Source organism: Macaca fascicularis, chromosome 5, assembly GCF_037993035.2.
Source record: "Macaca fascicularis isolate 582-1 chromosome 5, T2T-MFA8v1.1".
Taxonomy (NCBI): Eukaryota; Metazoa; Chordata; class Mammalia; order Primates; family Cercopithecidae; genus Macaca; species Macaca fascicularis.
This window is the reverse complement of record NC_088379.1, coordinates 25,248,183-25,266,456: the sequence shown is the minus strand read 5'-3', so window position 1 is coordinate 25,266,456 and position 18,274 is coordinate 25,248,183. Positions and strand designations below refer to the sequence as shown.

The 18,274-nt window shown below is 41.9% G+C and overlaps 1 pseudogene; it reads right to left on the bottom strand.

Moving 5' to 3' along the window:
- Window positions 1–16,016: 16,016 nt before the first annotated feature.
- LOC102135319 (zinc finger protein 248 pseudogene) lies at window positions 16,017–17,981 on the bottom strand (annotated as a pseudogene).
- Window positions 17,982–18,274: the final 293 nt, after the last annotated feature.

Below are 18,274 nucleotides of genomic sequence, written 5' to 3'. Positions count from 1 at the left end.
TAAGGTTATTTGGCATGCAGGATGGAGCATAGATGAGAACCACGACTCTTGACTTGCAGCTCAGAGCTCTTTCCATTCAACTTTACTCCGATTTTACTTAATGTTCATACTTTAGAATATATCTACGATATGAAACAGATGTACACCACCAATGTGTAGTCACTTTGAAGTACTTTTAGGGTCCACATATTTAAGGACATATTTTTGGATACAGATACTCTTGGGCCCCTTTGAAATGATTCATGACAGGGCAGGATGGAAAAATCACTGGGCTGGGAAACAGAACACCTATTTCAGGTGTTAAGCTGGCTACTTACTGATTATTAATTTACTTCTCTGAGCCTCCATTTTCTTATCTGTAAAATGGGAATGACAACATTTGCCTTAACTCCCTCACTGGACTAATATGAAGAAGAAGTGAGACAATGTGTATGAAAGAATTTGTATTAATAAATTGTTGAGCATTTTCAGACATTGTATTAGTCTATTTTCATCTGTTGATAAAGACGTACCCATGATTGGGTAATTTACAAAGAAAAAGAAGTTTAATGGACTCACAGTTCCATGTAGCTGGGGAGGCCTTACAATCATGGCAGAAGGTGAAAGGCACATCTTACATGGCAGCAGACAAGAGAGAAAATGAGAGCCAAGTGAAAGGGAGAACCTCTTATAAAACCATCAGATCTTGTGAGACTTATCCACTACCATAAGAACAATATGGGGGAAACTATCCCCATGATTCTGTTATCTCCCACCGGATCTCTTTCACAACATGTGGGAATTGTGGGAGCTACAATTCAAGATGAGATTTGGGTGGGGACAGAGCCAAACCATATCAGACATCATCTCATAAGATGCCAGTTTAGGCATCAGAACATAGGCTAATTTGGTATAGTGTATATTGTATATCATACTGTATAGTGATTGAGAAGGAGGGGATTGAGCTCAAATCCATTTACAAAGTGTGTGATTTGGGGCATAGCTACTTCATTTCTTTCTGTTTCTTAATGTGTCAAATAGGGATAATAAGAGGGTCTATCTTGCAGGGTTTTTGTGATGGCTATATAATTTAATTCCTGTAAATGACTGCTTGGCACATAGAAAGTGTTCAATAAATGTTTGCCATTATTATCTTGCAAACTTGCTGATGGTGACGTCTTTTTCTTTGTTGTAGGTGTTATTCATTGTCGCATTTGTGTGATGCTTTGAAAGTCAGCAAACTTTCAGTGCCCCTGGCGACCGTAGGTAGAACCTCCATACCTCTTCTGGGAATCCTTCCATTCTTAGTATGAAGAAATAGGAACAGCAGAGCTGCCTTTAGGAGCCAAGTTGGCAACTAAACCCACCTGCTTCCCGCCTTCCCAAGGCCCAGCTGACGTCAGTGGGAGCCTCACCTACATGAGGAGGGACTAGTATTTGCCTTGGCCTGGCTGCTGCTGTTATCTGAAAGGCAGCAGGGGCCCCAGGCCATGCCACCTCTTGCAGGGATCCTGGCAGAGCACACAAGTCAAACAGGATCAGGGTGCGGCATAACTTGGCCCAGAGGATCCACTGACACCAGCTCATGAAAGGTAGGAGCAGGGAGTGCCCCAGATGAATCAATAGGTGGCATGTTTCCCTCTGAGCAGCTGCCAAAAATGCCTCCCAGACATCTGGTTAAGAGGCAGTAAGTACATGGGGTGGCTGGGAGGCCAATCTCTTTAGGGCCACAATAATTTATCTTGTGCTTCTGTGTACATATGGTTCCCCCTACTTGAAGTGTCTTACTCTATTTACCTGCTGGGCAAAACCCTATTCCTAGCTCATCCTTCAAGTCCTATTTCAAGCCTATGGGGAACCTTTCTGGGATCTAATAGGTAGATTTAGGTGTTTTGTTCCCTACACATACTGTACTTATATATTTACTCCACCCACTTTATCCTGATGTAGTCCATCTTACATACTTATATACTCCATCCACTGTAGCACATTATAATTGTTTATTGGTATATGGGCAAGACATACCATCATGCCTGATGCCTACCAAAATGTTTTCCTCCAGCTCTGCCCACAGACCCTGTCAAACAGGTGAGGCTGGGAGGGTGCGTTTCTACCATATGATCCTGCTTCCCAACCATAGCCAAGGGGAGCCAATCTCCATATGGTTGGTGACCTGTGATGTGGGCCAGGTCAGATCAGATTCTCACTGTCAGTGATTTGAATTGGGAAAGACTTTAGCAATAAGCAGTAGCAACAGAAGCTGAAAGGTCATGAAATACAGAAAGATCTGATGTAGTAGATGCTGTGATGTGCTGCCCGGATCCCCCTTCAGGAATGATAGATTTATTCTCTGTGCCACTGGGAGTGCTGCCAACAGACAGCCCTCAGTTGCCAGCTGTTTTCAGGAAGTATCTCTTTTAAAGACAGTCACCCCACCCAAGATCATGTACCCTTCCCAGGGAAGCCCGTATCCAATGACTGGCTGAAATTCTTAGTGCCATCTCAGCCTCAGAGTGACCTGTGTGGTAGGCTGAATCCTTCATCAAGACTAGGGGCACCACACATCCCTGAGTGTCCGGGACAGAGTTGTCCTTTAAGGCGGAATGACCTTCTAAACTCAGTCCATGAAGTTCATGAAGACCTTCCTGTAATGGCAGCTGGCCTTAAATTCTTAGGCTTTTCCACTTTCCATATGGTTCTCTGTGTTCCTACAACAAACTTAACTTATTTGATGAAACTGGGGTAGATTTCTTACCTTTGCCTTCAAAAGCACCTAAGTAGATGATCATTTTTGCATTAGTAGGGAATTTGGTTGTTGACCACAACCCACAGAACCCAATGCTGGCCACCTTAAGGGAAATAAATGAATATATTGGGATGATATTAGAGGTTCTCAAAATCAAAGGAAGACTGCAGAACAAGTTTGGAAAATGAACAGGACATTGTTTGACCTGCCACCAGCATCGTAATGACTATAACCCATAGCTAGAGCCAAGTTTCTCACAGCACTGTCAAGAGTCCATGGCCCAGGAAAGCATCTGATTGGCTAAGCCTAGTCATGTGCCCACCTGTGCTGTCCCAGAAATGGAAAAGGGAAAGAGAGGGGATTATCTGTCTCTTTTGGCTTCTGTAGTGGGAGACAGGCCGCCCACCTCAAACTACACAATGGGGGATTCCCCGAAAAGGGGAGCGATGGGCTAGGAGGAAGTTGGGGTTGGGGGCGGGAAGCCAAAAAACAACAGATGTCTTCAGCAGTGTCTGTCTCCTTCCTAGGCTAAAAGCCTCCATAAAAGGCAGGGACTACCAATTTTCATCTTTGTATCCCAGATCCCTAGTGCCTGGCACTAAATAGGTGTTTCTTTAAAAAGTGCAGATTGCTTGATCTTTTCCATTCAAGGAATCGAATACATCTGGAAAGGCTGGCGTTTGCTCCTTTAGGAATGCAAAGATGGATTTTTTTAAAAAAGCAATTCTTAAGGTCTTTAAAATCTAGATGTAAGGTTGGAGCACACAGGCAGTGATACGTCTATATCCATACACATTGCGTGTGACAGACACCATAGAGGAGAGGTATATCCCCATCCGCGCACCCGGAGAGAACATGTGGAGAAGCTCTGTGATGCTGCCTCTCCAGCTGCATCATTCTTGTGGGTGGAATCCTCAGACATCCTATAATCCGCCAAGAGGGTGCCTGCTGGTAACTAAAGAAGAGGGACGATTTTTTTTTTTTTTTTTCCTGAAACAGTCTTGCTCTATTGCCCAGGCTGGAGTGCACTGGTGTAATCTCAGCTCACTGCAACATCCACCTCCCAGGTTCAAGTGATTCTCCTGCCTCAGTCTCCTAAGTAGCTGGGATTACAGTCATGTACCACCACACTTGGATAATTTTTGTATTTTTAGTAGAGATGGGGTTTCACCATGTTGGCCAGGCTGATCTCGAACTCCTGACCTCAAGTGATCCACTCCCCTTGGCCTCCCGAAGTGCTGGGATTACAGGTGTGAACCATTGCACCTGACCGAAGAGGGCCATTTTTCTCCCTGTTCCAGATACTCTTTTTGCTGTTTTCTCCAAAGCAATTACATGTGAAACCTGCCTTCCAAGAAAGGTTAAACAGCCTTCTACTCAGAGAATATAGGATACATAAAAACATTCCTCAGTCAGTAGTGTAGAAAAATCAACCTTTGCATTCCCAGGCTGGCTCCATCCACTTCCTATAAAAGTATGTGTGGTGGAGAAGGGACTTCACTACCTACATCACAGGGTGCCCAATGAGGGGCTCCAAAACCTTCAGCAGCTACCCACATGTTGCTCAGAATATAGCCTACATTTCCCAGCCACCCTTGCAGCTAGGTGTGGCCAGATGACTAAGTTCTGGCCAACAGGATGTGAGCAAGAGGGATGACTGCAATTCCTCAATGGTGTCCTTAAAGGGAAGAGATGTGTCTTTCCTCTCCCCTTTTCCCTTCCCCCTTTTCCCTTCCTACTGGCTGGATTGTGGACATGGTAGTCAGTCATCTCAGACCATGTGCCCGAGGACAACATCTTAGGGGTGGCAGAATAGGATAGAAAGTTTCTGTGTCTCTGACACGTTGCTGTTGCCATAGCAGTCCTGAACTACAGTCATGTGCCACATAAGGACATTCAGTCAGTGATGAACTGCATATGGGACATGGTCCCATAAGATTATATGAAGCTGAAAAATCAGCGTCATAGCACAATGCATTACTCATGTGTTTGTGGTAATGCTGAGGTAAACAGACCTATTATGCTGCCAGGCATATAAAAATCTAGCACATACAGATGCCGTAAACAGGGAACAATTCTAAACCACTGGTGGGACTGTAAATTAGTACAATCACTATGGAAAACAGTGTGGAGATTCCTTCAAGAACTAGAAGTAGAACTACCATTTGATCCAGCAATTTCACTACTGGGTATCTACCCAGAAGGAAAGAAGTCATTACTGGGTATCTACCCAGAAGGAAAGAAGACATTATATGAAAAAGATACTTGCACACTCATGTTTATAGCAGCACAATTCACAATTGCAAAAATGTGGAACCAACCCAAATACCCATCAATCAACAAGTGGATAAAGAAACTGGTATATATATATGATGGAATACTACTGAGCCATAAAAAGGAATGAGTTAATGGCATTCACAGCGACCTGGATGAGACTGGAGATTATTATTCTAAGTGAAGTAACTCAGGAATGGAAAACTAAGCATTGCATGTTCTTACTTATAAGTGGGAGCTAAGCTATGAGGTTGCAAAGGCATTAGAATGACACAGTGGACTTTGGGGACTCAAGCAGAAAGGGTAGGAAAGGGGTGAGGGATAAAAGACTACAGATAGTGTGCAGGGTATACTGCTCGGATGGGTGCACCAAAATCTCACAAATCGCCACCAAGGAACTTATTCCTGTAACCAAACATCACCTGTTTCCCAATAACCTATGGAAATAAAAAAATCTAGCACATACAATTGTGTACAGTACATAAAACATGATCATAATAAATGACTATGTTACTGGTTCATGTATTTACTATACTTTTTATTGTTATTTTAGAATGTATTCTTTCTACTTATTTAACAAAAGTTAACTGTGAAACAGCCTCAGGAAGGTACTTCTGGAAGTACAGAAGACTACTGCTATCCGAGGAGATGAAAGCTCCATGCCCCTGAAGACCTTCCAGTGGAACAAGATGTGGAGGGTGAAGACAGTGATATTGATGACTCTGACCCCGTGGAGGCATAGGCTAATGTGTGTGTTTGTGTCTTCGTCTTTAACAACAAAGTTTAAAAGGTTAAAAAAAGAAATAAAAATGTAAAAAATAGAAAATAGCTTATAGAGTAAGGATCCAAAGAAAGAAAATATTTTTGTATAGCTGTACAATGTGTATTTTAAGCTAAGCATTATTACAAGAGTCAAAACTTTTTTAAAAATTAAAAAGTTTATAAAGTAAAAAATTACAGTGAGCTAAGGTTAATATATTATTGAAGAAAGAAAAAAAAAACTATAAATTTAGTGTAGCCTAAGGGTACAGTGTTTATAAAGTCTACGGCATATAGTATAGATGGTAATGTCCTAGACCTTTGCATTCACTCACCACCTATTCAGACTCACCCAGAACAACAGTCCTGCAAGCTCCATTTATGGTAAGTGCTCTATACAGATGTACTATTTTTAAAAAATATTTTATACCATATTTTTGCTGTACCTTTTCTATGTTTTGGTATGCTTAGATACATGAATGCTTCCCATATTGCTCTGGTTGCCTGTAGTATTAAGTATAGTCACATGCTGTCCAGGTTTGTATCCTGGGAGCAACAGGCCACACCTGATAGCCTAGGTGTGCGGTTGGCTACACCATCTAGGTTTGTACACTAGTATGTAAGTATACTCTATAATATTCTCACAATAACAAACTCACCTAATGACACGTTTATTAGAACATAATCCCTTTACTAAGCAATGCAAAACTGTATTTATGTCCAATCTGTCCCTGAGAGGGGAGTGTGTTTCTTGTTTGTTTATGTTGCTGCCATTTTGAGTTTCTGTTAGAGCAGCTAATTCTAATGAGGAGGGTCAGCCGACTATGGCCAAATCTGGCCCACCATCTGCTTTTGTAAATAAAGTTTTATTGGAACACAATCACACCCATTCCTTTTTGTATTATTTATGGCTGTGTTCTCCCTGCAATGGCAGGTTACATTAGAGACCATATGGTTCACAAAGTCTAAAATGTTCCTTCTCTGGATCTTTGCAGCCTAAGTTTGCCAGTTCCTACTATATTCTACTCATTCATATGTACATCAAAATATTAGTGGTGTTTACTTCAGGATATGTTACTCCTTCCTTATGTTTCTCCATATTTTCTAACTTTATTCCAATAAATGTGTTTTACATTAATCACCTCCAAAAAAATCCCAGAAATGTTAATTTAAAATGTTTAAGTGCACATCCTAACCAGTTCTCATTACTTTGATCAATCTATCTTCCTCCAAATATCTCTGCCTCGAATGGGTGAGTTTACTCCAGAGTCTGCCCTATTTGAACCTACAATACCCACATTCTAATTGTCACTCTCTGGCCTACCAGAAATATTTGAACCACTAACCAGTTTGTACAGAAATCCTGGAATTTGGTATTGTTTGTGGTAGGATGCTTTTGGTTCCTTGTAACCCAAATTCAACTTAACAGGAATAATATTTGCTGTTATTATTGGACAGTCCAAAGACAGGACTTACATCAGATATGGCTTGATCTAGGGTGCAAATCAGGACTCTTTCTCTCGATCTACTTCACTTTGCTTATCTCTAATAATCTGTTTTATCCTCGTTGGGGTTTATGTGCCCTGAAAATATGACTGCTGGAAGGCCAGAGCTTGCATCCTTTGCCTAATAATTTATAAACGTGTCCATATATAAAATTTCAGAGATGATTCTGTTTAGCCTTGCTTGGGTCAAAGTTTATGCCTGAACCGATCATGTGCATAGGAGGATGTAATCATTTGAATGGCCAGGTGAAGAGGTTCAAGGTCAACGATGGAATGTGTTTCTCCCAATAAAAGTGGTTTTACTACCTAAAAAGAAAAAGAAGGGCACAGGAGATAAATACAAAAAAAAAAAAAAAAGGGATACTCCAAGCAACTTGAGGTTCTTGTGTGTAATCTTAATTGCTTCTGGGTGTGTGATGTAACATTTATTTGAAGGCTAATGTGCAGCTCCGTTTTCTGACTGGATGCTACTTGATTATTGTTAAATTACTGTGTCAAGCTCAACACATCACAATACCTGTGTGAACTCAGGATAATTGTTTTTTTCCATTTTGGTTAAGACTATGGTTTACAGAGTAATTATGTCTGGTTGAAAACTGAAATGTAGGTAACAACTAGTTTCCTCCGAAAAGCAGGCTATAAAGAGGCAGTGTCATGCAGCAGTGGACAAAGGGCGGAAATAGGGGTTAGATGATGGAGACTTGAGGCTCTGATCTTCTACTTCTTAGGGGGTCATGAACAACTTATTTAGTGTCTTTGAGACTCAGTTTACTCTTCTCTAAAATGGGGATAAGATTGATCTTATGGTTTTCTTGAGGATCAAATCTCTTCTGCCGGATGCTTCCATTCGAGGCTTTTAATTATTTGGGCACAAACTTGTCTCTGCCTATTTGGCTCTCAAGTTATTGAAAACCCACACGGGAGCACTTGAATAGAGATAATTTGTTGACAAGTTAAAATTCAGAGGTGGAAAAAGCAGGACAGCCCACTGGCTTCAGATCCTTTCCATTATGAGATTAAATATTTGCTTCTGCCCATGGAGCTTGATACATCAGGTGAATGCTTGGAATCTATCATTTTCTGAAAAATTTGAAAGGACTCCTTGGAGGAAATCAGTCATTTTGCTAAATTGCTGCTTCAGTTACTACCCACCTTTGAGAATGGTAGACAGTTTTTCCCTCTCCCTCTACCTCTCCCTCTGCTTCTTCCTCTGCCCCTCCCTCTCCCTCTCCCTCTTCCTCTCCCTGTCCCTCTGCCTCTTCCTCTCCCTTCCCCCCTACATCTCTCTCCTTCCTTCCTTCCTTCCTTCCTTCCTTCCTTCCTTCCTTCCTTCCTTCCTTCCCTCCCTCCCTCCCTCCCTCCTTCCTTCCTTCCCTCCCTCCCTCCCTCCCTCCCTCCCTCCCTCCCTCCCTCCTTCCTTCCTTCCTTCCTTCCTTCCTTCCTTCCTTCCTTCCTTCCTTTCTTCCTTCCTTCCTTCTTTTGAAAAATGTATGTCCATTCATCTTGGTTTAATCACATAGGGCTAGATAAGAATAGCTGGGGCATCTCAGGAATTCTAATTTACATTTTTGCTTCTAAACCACAGTACTCTTGCCAGGCTTCATCCTGTCCATGCCTCAATGGTCTCATCTATACAGTTGGGATATTGCTTATTTTCCAGTGTGCAAAAAATAATAATAATAATAATAATTTGAGATAATGGTCTTGAGTAACCTACTAGGTTATGAAGCTGACATATGGCCATTAGGAAACATGAGATAAGCCAGAACTTTGAAACAATATGATACTGAGCAATATGGTGCCAAGGTTAGGATGAAGGCAAACAGGTCTCAGAAATTTACCAGGATATTTGCTGTTTGGATAGTATGAAAGGTCATGAGAATGTATGCATTTCACTAAAAGGCTATGGGCCAAGGCAGAGAGGACTAAATTTGTCTCTCAAGAGAAAAATAGAGGTACTGAGAGAACGATTTCATATCTCGGTGTTCTATAGAAGGCTCTTCTAGACTGTTCAGAACAAAGATTTGTTTGCCCAAGGTGGTGGATGTTTACTGTAGTGGTTCTTAGCTATTTAAAAAGCACAGAAAGTCAACATCAGTTGAAAAGCCTGCCCGGTAGAGATCTGGAAGGTTATTCAGGGCATTACATGATTCCAGGTCTCAGCAACAAGTTTTGTTGTTGGCTTTCTGGTGCCTTTGCTTTTGTCGTTGCTTTTGAGAGACGGAGTCTACGTCTACTACTACTGCTGATTTTCCACTCTCTCTACTTTCTGCTCGACCTCTTGGTCTTGCTCACTTCCAGCTTCTGCCTCAAGGTGTCTATTTACTGGTGTCTCGTGTGGCTTCTTAGCGTCTTTCAAATTCTAGTTCATCCAACTACTCTCTTTGGATATGGCTCAAATTCAGACTTTTCTAGAAGGAGAACCTACCTATAAAGTAGGTGTCTTTGCCTCAGGCACAAAGCCCTATTTAATTATTTGTAGCCACGATGGTGGGGTCTTATGATCCCAAACACGGTATTTTATCTATAAGCTACGAAGGAAAAGGTTCTTGTAAGTCTCAGCCATTTTAATGCCTTAGGCCACATCTAGGACTTGAATATATTTATGTTCTGCTTTGTACCATGAAAGAACTGAGGCTGTTATGTTGATAATGCTACTGTAATATAGAAGGTGACCTATACCCTATGAGAGGTGCTAAAACATCTTGTGGAAATTCAGAAAGAAAGTTGATTTCAGCTGGTGATTTGGAAAAACATCATGGGTGAACCAAAATAAAATTGAACATGGAAGGATGGGTAGAATGTGGATAGGAAGGAAGGAGGGGGCTAGTGCCTTCTAGGTGGAGAGAACCATGTAAAGAAAAGCACAGACATGGACAGTTTTGGGGGGAGTTGATGACACATCCAGTTTGAGTAGGTCAGAGACTTTCACAGAAAGAGAGGAGGGGGAGCTAATCTGAAAAATGAAATGCCAAGCTGAAGGGTCCGTATTTTCTTTATTGGGTTGGCATTGGAGGAGTCATTAAAGATTTCCAATCTACTCAATGAAGGCATTGGAACTGTTCCTAGGAAGAGCTTTCTGACAGCTGGGCATACAATGGGTTGGGGAGGAAAACAATGGAAGATAGAGGTTGTTATTGTCACTCTAGGGTGTGTTGGAGAAATGAGACAATGGATGTGAAACACCTGTCAGAGGTAAAAAATAAAAGCTCATGGTTACTGAGAGTTCACTATATGCAGCCTTGTGCTTGGGGCTTTCCTTACAGTATTTTATTTATTTAACCCACGGTGATAGAATAAGGTAGGTATGGTTAATCTTATTTTACTGATCATGAAACTGAGACTCGGTTCAATGCAATACCCCGTTAAAGATCACATGTTTTATGAGTGGTAGAGCTGGACTTTGTACCCAGCTGTGGAGGACTCCAAAAGCCAAGTCCCTCTGACTATTCTGGACCCCCTCCCAAAAGGACTAGCAATTGACCTAATAGAAGGGACAAGAAAAACAGTGGTGTCAAAGGGAGCCCGAAGTTTTCAAGAGTGTGTGACGTAGAGTACAGATAGTGATGTGGACAGAAATGGGGAAGTCAAAAGAATACCTTTTTCTTGGGAGCGGGAAGTGTGGAAGGATATTTTGGGAGATGAGAAAGGTTGTGAGCTTATTTTGACCTTCCCTCAAGGTGTAACGTATGAATGAACCTAAGCAACAGTAGAAATTAAAGGACATAAAGAGGTCAGAAGACACAGTTACAAAAACGACCAATCAATTACTCCATCTATTCTGTCGTATTTAGACTGGCGTGAACGACCACTCTGTTCCCCAGGAACTCTGCCACATTGCCCTGCAAGCCCGAGTGATCTTTCATACCTGCCTGCTGGTATTAAACAGTGGGCCCAGTCTACCTCCCTTCCCAGACGAGAGCCCTGCTGACAGCACTGGGGGGGAGGCAGCGCCTGTTTTGTGCCACGTGATCCCGCCCATTTGGCCACAGCTGGCTGGAGAATAACCAAACCACAGATGGACTGATAACCCATGCCTCACCTGGTGAATGATTAATGCTGTAGGACGAACTGTTTTTTTTTTAACCAAAGAGATACTTTAGTTCTCCACACAAATAAACATCTGGCAGACCCGTGTCTCTAATTCCCCAGACCAAGCCTCTGACTACAGCCAGGGTTTCCAGAGCAGGGCTGAATCTCTATGAATCCTTTGCATCCCTCTGTCTTCCAGGTCCAGCTCAGTATCTGAAAGCTTGTGGGTAGTCAGTAAATATATATGGGTGAATATATATTTGAATCTTAGTGATGGACATAGCTTTGGCTCAAGCAAGTTTGTAGAAGTTATGTATATATTTGTGTATAGTTGTTTGTACTTTTAAATCACTGCCAAATATTTTATTTTATTATACCATAGGCAGTGATATCCACATCTGTCTCCACTAATAATTATTTTAAGTACTAACAGTGTTAGGCACTTTCTGAGTGCTTTATGTATATTGACTTGTTACCTCTTTACAGAAATACCAAGCATTAGATTCTCTTCTTAACTCCATTTTCAGGATGAGTAAACGTACAAGGAAGTTAATTCATTTGTCAAAGGGTTATAAAGTCAATTAAGTGGAGGAACCCAGCTTCTCCCTAGTTTGTCCCCTTAATGCTATATGTTACACTGCCCTTTCAGAATAGACAGTAAAGTCTATGAAGTCAGTCTCACTCATCTCTGTCAGTTTTCTGCTTGTCACTTAGTAGGTGGTCGGCATGTGTGTGCCATACAGAATTAAATTGCTTTTTCTCAAGTTGACCAACATGGGCTGTAATACGTCGTATTACCTACTGTATAATATGTCATGAGGAGGGTCTTGGTTTTGTCAGGTATAGTGATAGTTCAGATAAAATTGAGGGAGATTGTTAGAACTTGGGGTCCCCGGAGGAGGTAAAGTGAGATATCTGGGGCCAGATAAAACAGGGCAGGATGCTTGGGCTGCAGGAATTTGTGTACCCTGTTTTGTGGTCATGGGAGATGCCCAGAGGATGGGCAGCGGGGGTAGCCACATGGGGCAGGAGTACCAAGGACAGGGTTCCCTTAGGAGTTCTTTCTGTTTTGAAAGACCACTGTGTTCTGTCCGGCAACATTGATAGCCCTTCACTTAAAAAATCAACTCTCCTGCCTCTGTTGACATAAGTGTTATAAATTGAGTGGCCAACTTTGCGGGCCAGCCTATATGGCTTTTCCTCTGAGTGGTTGTGGCTTTGAATCTGTGAAAAGTCAGTTTTCTCAGAGTTGAAGCCATTTTTACCATAGGCTTTAATCTAGACCTGAGCTTACACACAAGTGCCTGTGCATCTCAATGAAGAGCAGATTCTCTGGAATCTATAGAGACTCCAGGGGCCCAAGGCACATGAGTATTGGGAACTGCATTGCAGCTTGCCACCCCAGGAGGCGCAGAAGGCTCTGCCTAGTGACAGAGAAGATGGAGTGGCTTTGGTGCCACTTTGGGCTTATGGCATGGATGGCAGCAGCCACGGGTGGCAGTGGCACCCACAATGGCAGGAGGTCTGTTGTGTAGTGGCTTTATGGAACCTTGTGTGGGTCGATCAGATCTTTGCAATCTGTTTGGTGCACCTTCATGGGCATAAGAAGCTTTTGCTATAGTTCTTCCTAGGAATCCAGGGCTGTAGAGGAAAAACATGGCATGTGCCCGGGGAGCTGAGAGGACAGTCCCATGAGTCCATGCCACGTATCTTCAGGGGACTCCCAGAAACTGCTGGGGGGATTTTGAAGGTGGAGAAAGTCAAGGTTTCTGCAATAGCAGGTGGGAAAAAAAATGATAGAAATAGTGTGTGAACATGCTGCCCTCAGGCCAGTACTCCTTAAGAGATTTGGCTTCCATACAGGTTAAGAACAGGTAAGATTTTCTTTTTCCGGTTTTTCACAGCATACCAGGCATTCCTTATAATGAGGACCAGCTGCAGGCAGCAATAACAGAAAGGTCTTCTGACATCATCCCTGCCCATTCATTGGTTTGACAAGCTGTCAGCTCAATGCAGCCTGCGATGCCTCCACGTGAGTCACTCTGCTGGCTGCTGTCAACACGGTGGATGTGCGTTTTCAGTGCTGATAGCACAAACAGAAAATGTTGGAATGGTCAATTTTATTGAATGAGAACATGATGACAACTTGGAATCTTGAACTAAATGCTAACTTTGGTATGGTTTTATTCTGACAAATTCAATTCATGGTGCCCGTTTATTTTAAATAGGATGTTAAAGACTATTGTAGGGTTTCTTTCTTTCTTTTTTTTTTGTTTTAATGTACCACCACTTTTCATTTGTAGAGTGCAGTGACTACTACTGTATTACAATGGATGTTAACCTTTGCATAATTTATGTAAATACCATCCTTATTAACAGCATTTACATTACTGACTGACCCAGAGGTAGCTGAAAAACCTCAGAAAAATACAGTTTCACACTTCTTTACTGAAGTGCTAGGTTAGTAAACACAGCCATACCCATTCACATATATCAGGAAACAGTCAGAGGCAAGGTATGTAATGTAGTTCCTTGTGAAATCATATCTCACTTAAAACTTATACTGAATCCCAGCACTTTGGAAGGCTAAGGCAGGCAGATCACAAGGTCAGGAAATCAAGACCATCCTGGCTAACATGGTGAAACCCCGTCTCTACTAAAAATACAAAAAATGAGCTGGGCGTGGTGACACGTGCCTGTAGTCCCAGCTATTCGGGAGGCTGAGGCAGAAGAATGGTGTGAACCCGGGAGACGGAGCTTGCAGTGAGCCAAGATTGCGCCACTGTACTCCAGCCTGGGTGACAGAGAGAGACTCCGTCTGAAAAAAACACAGAGAAACAAAACAAACAAAAAAACTTACACTGGCCAACCTGTAGAGCGAGTCTGAGAGTATTTAGAATAGGACTGACTCAGAGGTAGTTTAAAACCTCACAAAGACATTTTTTTGGCTCCTTTATTGAAGAGGCAGTTCAGCAGTAATGACGATAGGCATTTGCTTATGTCAGGAAACAGAAAGAGGGGTATGTGGTTTGTACTATGAAATATGTTTTCATATATACATGATAGTATGCTGGTAAATATTTGACAGCAGGTTCTGTGAAGAAAATAAAAACCTTGATTTGTAGTTTGCCGATTTTGATGGTGTAAATGCTCCCACTATGGCTAACCTACCAACAAGATAGTACTGAATGTGGAGTCGGGAAGAGACGTGCAGTAGCAGTAGATGTGGATAGTATTTTCACCATACAGAGTCAACAGTGTAAGTAACCTAAACAACAAAGATCATAGCGAAATGTAGCAGCCTAATTAGAAGTGATGAGTGTTGAGTATTTATTACTTTTGTTTTTAATATAATTTAATAGTAAGTTTCTATATTTTAAATAATGACTGTGTTTAATAACTGGCTCACAAAATTCCTGAAAATTTAACAATCGGCAGCACTTTTAAGTCAATATGAGATGATGCTAGCACATCACTATATTTAAGTATGTGTGTACAAATATATTTACATATATATGCCCACATGTATACAAATACATAAGTACGTACACACATATAATTATATCAACCTATAAAGATACCAGTGGTATTTCTTTTTTTTTTTTTTTTTTTTGAGACGGAGTCTCGCTGTCTCCCGGGCTGGAGTTGCAGTGGCCGGATCTCAGCTCACTGCAAGCTCCGCCTCCCGGGTTCACGCCATTCTCCTGCCTCAGCCTCCCGAGTAGCTGGGACTACAGGCGCCCGCCACCTCGCCCGGCTAGTTTTTTTTTTGTATTTTTTTTTTTTTAGTAGAGACGGGGTTTCACCATGTTCACCAGGTTGGTCTCGATCTCCTGACCTCGTGATCCACCCGTCGCGGCCTCCCAAAGTGCTGGGATTACAGGCTTGAGCCACCGCGCCCGGCCTACCAGTGGTATTTCATGTGGAAAATGTTAACACGTACCATAATAGTTACTAAACTAAGGGTACGTATTTCCTCCTGACAACCATGTTGGGTTACAATATGGAAATGAAACATACCAAAATTTGCTACATTAGCATAGTCATAAGGTCTACAAACATCAGGGACTTTTCATATATATATATAATTTTTTTTTTTTTTGAGAGGAGTCTCATTCTTGTCATCTGGGCTAGAGTGCAGTGGTACGATCGGTTCACTGCAAGCTCCACCTCCCGGGTTCAAGCTTCTCCTGCCTCTGCCTCCTTAGTAGCTGGGATTACAGGCGCACATCACCATGTCTAGCTAATTTTTGTACTTTTAGTAGAAACGGGGTTTTGCCATGTTGGTCAGGCTGGTCTTGAACTCCTGACCTCAGGTGATCCACCCGCCTCGGCCTCCCTGAGTGCTGGGATTACAGGCATGAGCCAACGTGCCGGGCCCACATATGTGTTTAATGCTGTGTCATTCAACCTTTATATGCTTCAGATTCTACTATGAAGATGAGTGAATGAATATTGTCCATTATATTTACAATAAAATGTAGGTATTACATTTGGAATGCAACACTAAACAACATAAATTTTAGATAAAGGTTTTTGCTGCATTACTTACACAGAATTCCCCTCAGTACAAATTTCCTAATGAAAAGGTTTAATTTTTCTTGAATGCTTTCACGTATTCAAACAAGAAGTCATTTTCTAGTAATTTCTGACATTCTTTGCTTTCTCTAATTTTTAAAAGCTGAACAAAAATTTGACAGGTATATGAAGCCTTCTAACATTCAGGATGTGGAAAGACCTTCCAGTCTTGTGCGAATTCTCTGATGTTCGGTGAGAGCTGATTTTTCACAGAAGGTTTTCCCACATTTACTACATTTATAGGGTTTGTCTCCCATGTGAGTTCTTTGATGGACAATGAGATTTGACTTCACACAGATGAATTTTCCACATTCATGACATACAAAGGATTTCTCTCCTGTGTGTGTTCCCTGATGGACAGTGAGGGCTGACCTGGGGCAGAAGGATTTCCCATTCATAGGGCTTCTGCCCTGTGTGAGTTCTCTGATGTTCAGTGAGGTTTGACTTCGCACAGAACGTTTTTCCACATTGGTTACAGTCATAGGGCTTTTCTCCTATGTGTGTTTGCTGATGGTTGATAAAGTGTGGTTTCTGGCAAAAGGCTTTTCCCCATTCGGTGCATTCATAGGGCTTCTCTCCTGTGTGTGTTCTCTGATGCTGAGTGAAGTTTGACTTCTCCCACAAGGTTTTCCCACATTCACCACATTCGTAGGTTTTCTTCTCCTGAGTGAGCTCTCCAAAGCTGGGTGAGATGTAACTTCTTGCTGAAGTTATTCCATTTTCATTGTGGTCAGAGGGCTTCCCCCCACGTGTACTATCTGATGTTTAAAAAGAGTTGAGTTTTCCCAAGTTTTGCCGCTCAATTTATATTCATGGGGAATATTTCTTGTGTAAGCTCCCTGATGGATCATGAAAATTGAATTGTCACAGATTTCCTATATTCATTGTATTCATAAAGATTCTCCCTTATAGGCCGGGCATGGTGGCTCACACCTGTAATCCCAGCACTTTGGGAGGCTGAGGTGGGTGGATCACTTGAGGCCAGGAGTTTGAAACCAGCCTGGCCAACATGGCAAAACCCCATCTCTACTAAAAATACAAAACAATCAGCTGGATGTGATGGAATGCACCTGTAGTCTCAACTACTCAGGAGGCTGAGACAAGAGAATTGCTTGAACCTGAGAGGTGGAGGTTGCAGTGAGTAAGATCCCGCCACTACACTCCAGCCTGGGTGTAAGAGCAAAACTCTCTTTAAAAAAAAAAAAAAAAAAAGAGAGAGAGAGATTCTCCCTTATAAGAATTATCTGATCTGATGTCCACATCTAAAATCAATACAGAAGGACTTCTCACAAATACTGCATCCATATGGCTCCATTTCCAAATGAGTTCTTTGAGCTTTCAATAGTGAAAGTTCTTCCACGTTCATTATATTTAGAGTGTCTCTCCTATCCAAGATTAATTCTTATTTGTAAAAAATAAAAAAAAAAAGTCTGCCTCCTCATGGAAGCCTTGTCCATTTTTATTATACTCAAAATGTTGGTCAAAAATTGGCGGAGTGAGATCCTGGTGATGATTAATGACATCCCTCTTTCGATCATATTTATGCAATTTCTCCCCAATAGGAATTTTCTCATGCCTAATATCAAGGAGCAATTTCTTGCACACATTAAATGCATCAGGCTTCTTTCTGGAACAGTTCTTTTGATCAATAATTAAACACAAAATATTTTTCAAACTCATTTCACTCAAGTCACATATTTCAAAAGGAAAATTTCTTGAAGAAACAGGGTTTGTACCCAAATTTAAAGTTTTTCTTATTCTATTACCACTTTCTATGCTTACTGTTTTGTTTTTGGTGAACACAAGCTCCCAAAAATACTTGTCTCGGTTTTCCTGGCCCCTCTCTGACAGGTCATCAACTTTCCAGTTCCTTTCTGGGTGGCACTGGCTTGGAAATCCTTCCTCTAATATTCAGGAGCCCCTTGCTCTATCTTGAAGATCACTTCTGGCTTAGTAATGCAACACCTGGTTGAGACCAGATTGCTGCAAGTTTCCAGAATCACATCTCTGGACAGCATCTTCTGAGTGGGATCCAGCAGATGCCACTCTTGCTGGGTAAAGTCTACGCATACACCCTTGAATGACACTTGTTCTCGGGATTTGTTCATTTTCTGTGTAGTGGAGGAGAGAGAAGTCTCCATGTGTGGCTCTGATATGTGCTGAGCTTAGAAATGCCCCTTTTCAATGAGTGAATGTAAACATTTATTTCCTATTGATTTACTGACAATTTAGGCTCTCTTTCTTAAACCTGTTCCAGACCTTTCGCTGGCACACACACTTCAACAGCTTCAGGATCCCACCACTCCCTTGTCAGGTGCGGCCAGAGGCCAGGGATTGTTTCCCATGAGGGACTGGAGGCCGGGGAAGGATGAGCCGGGAAGTTGGGGGAAGCCAGGGATGC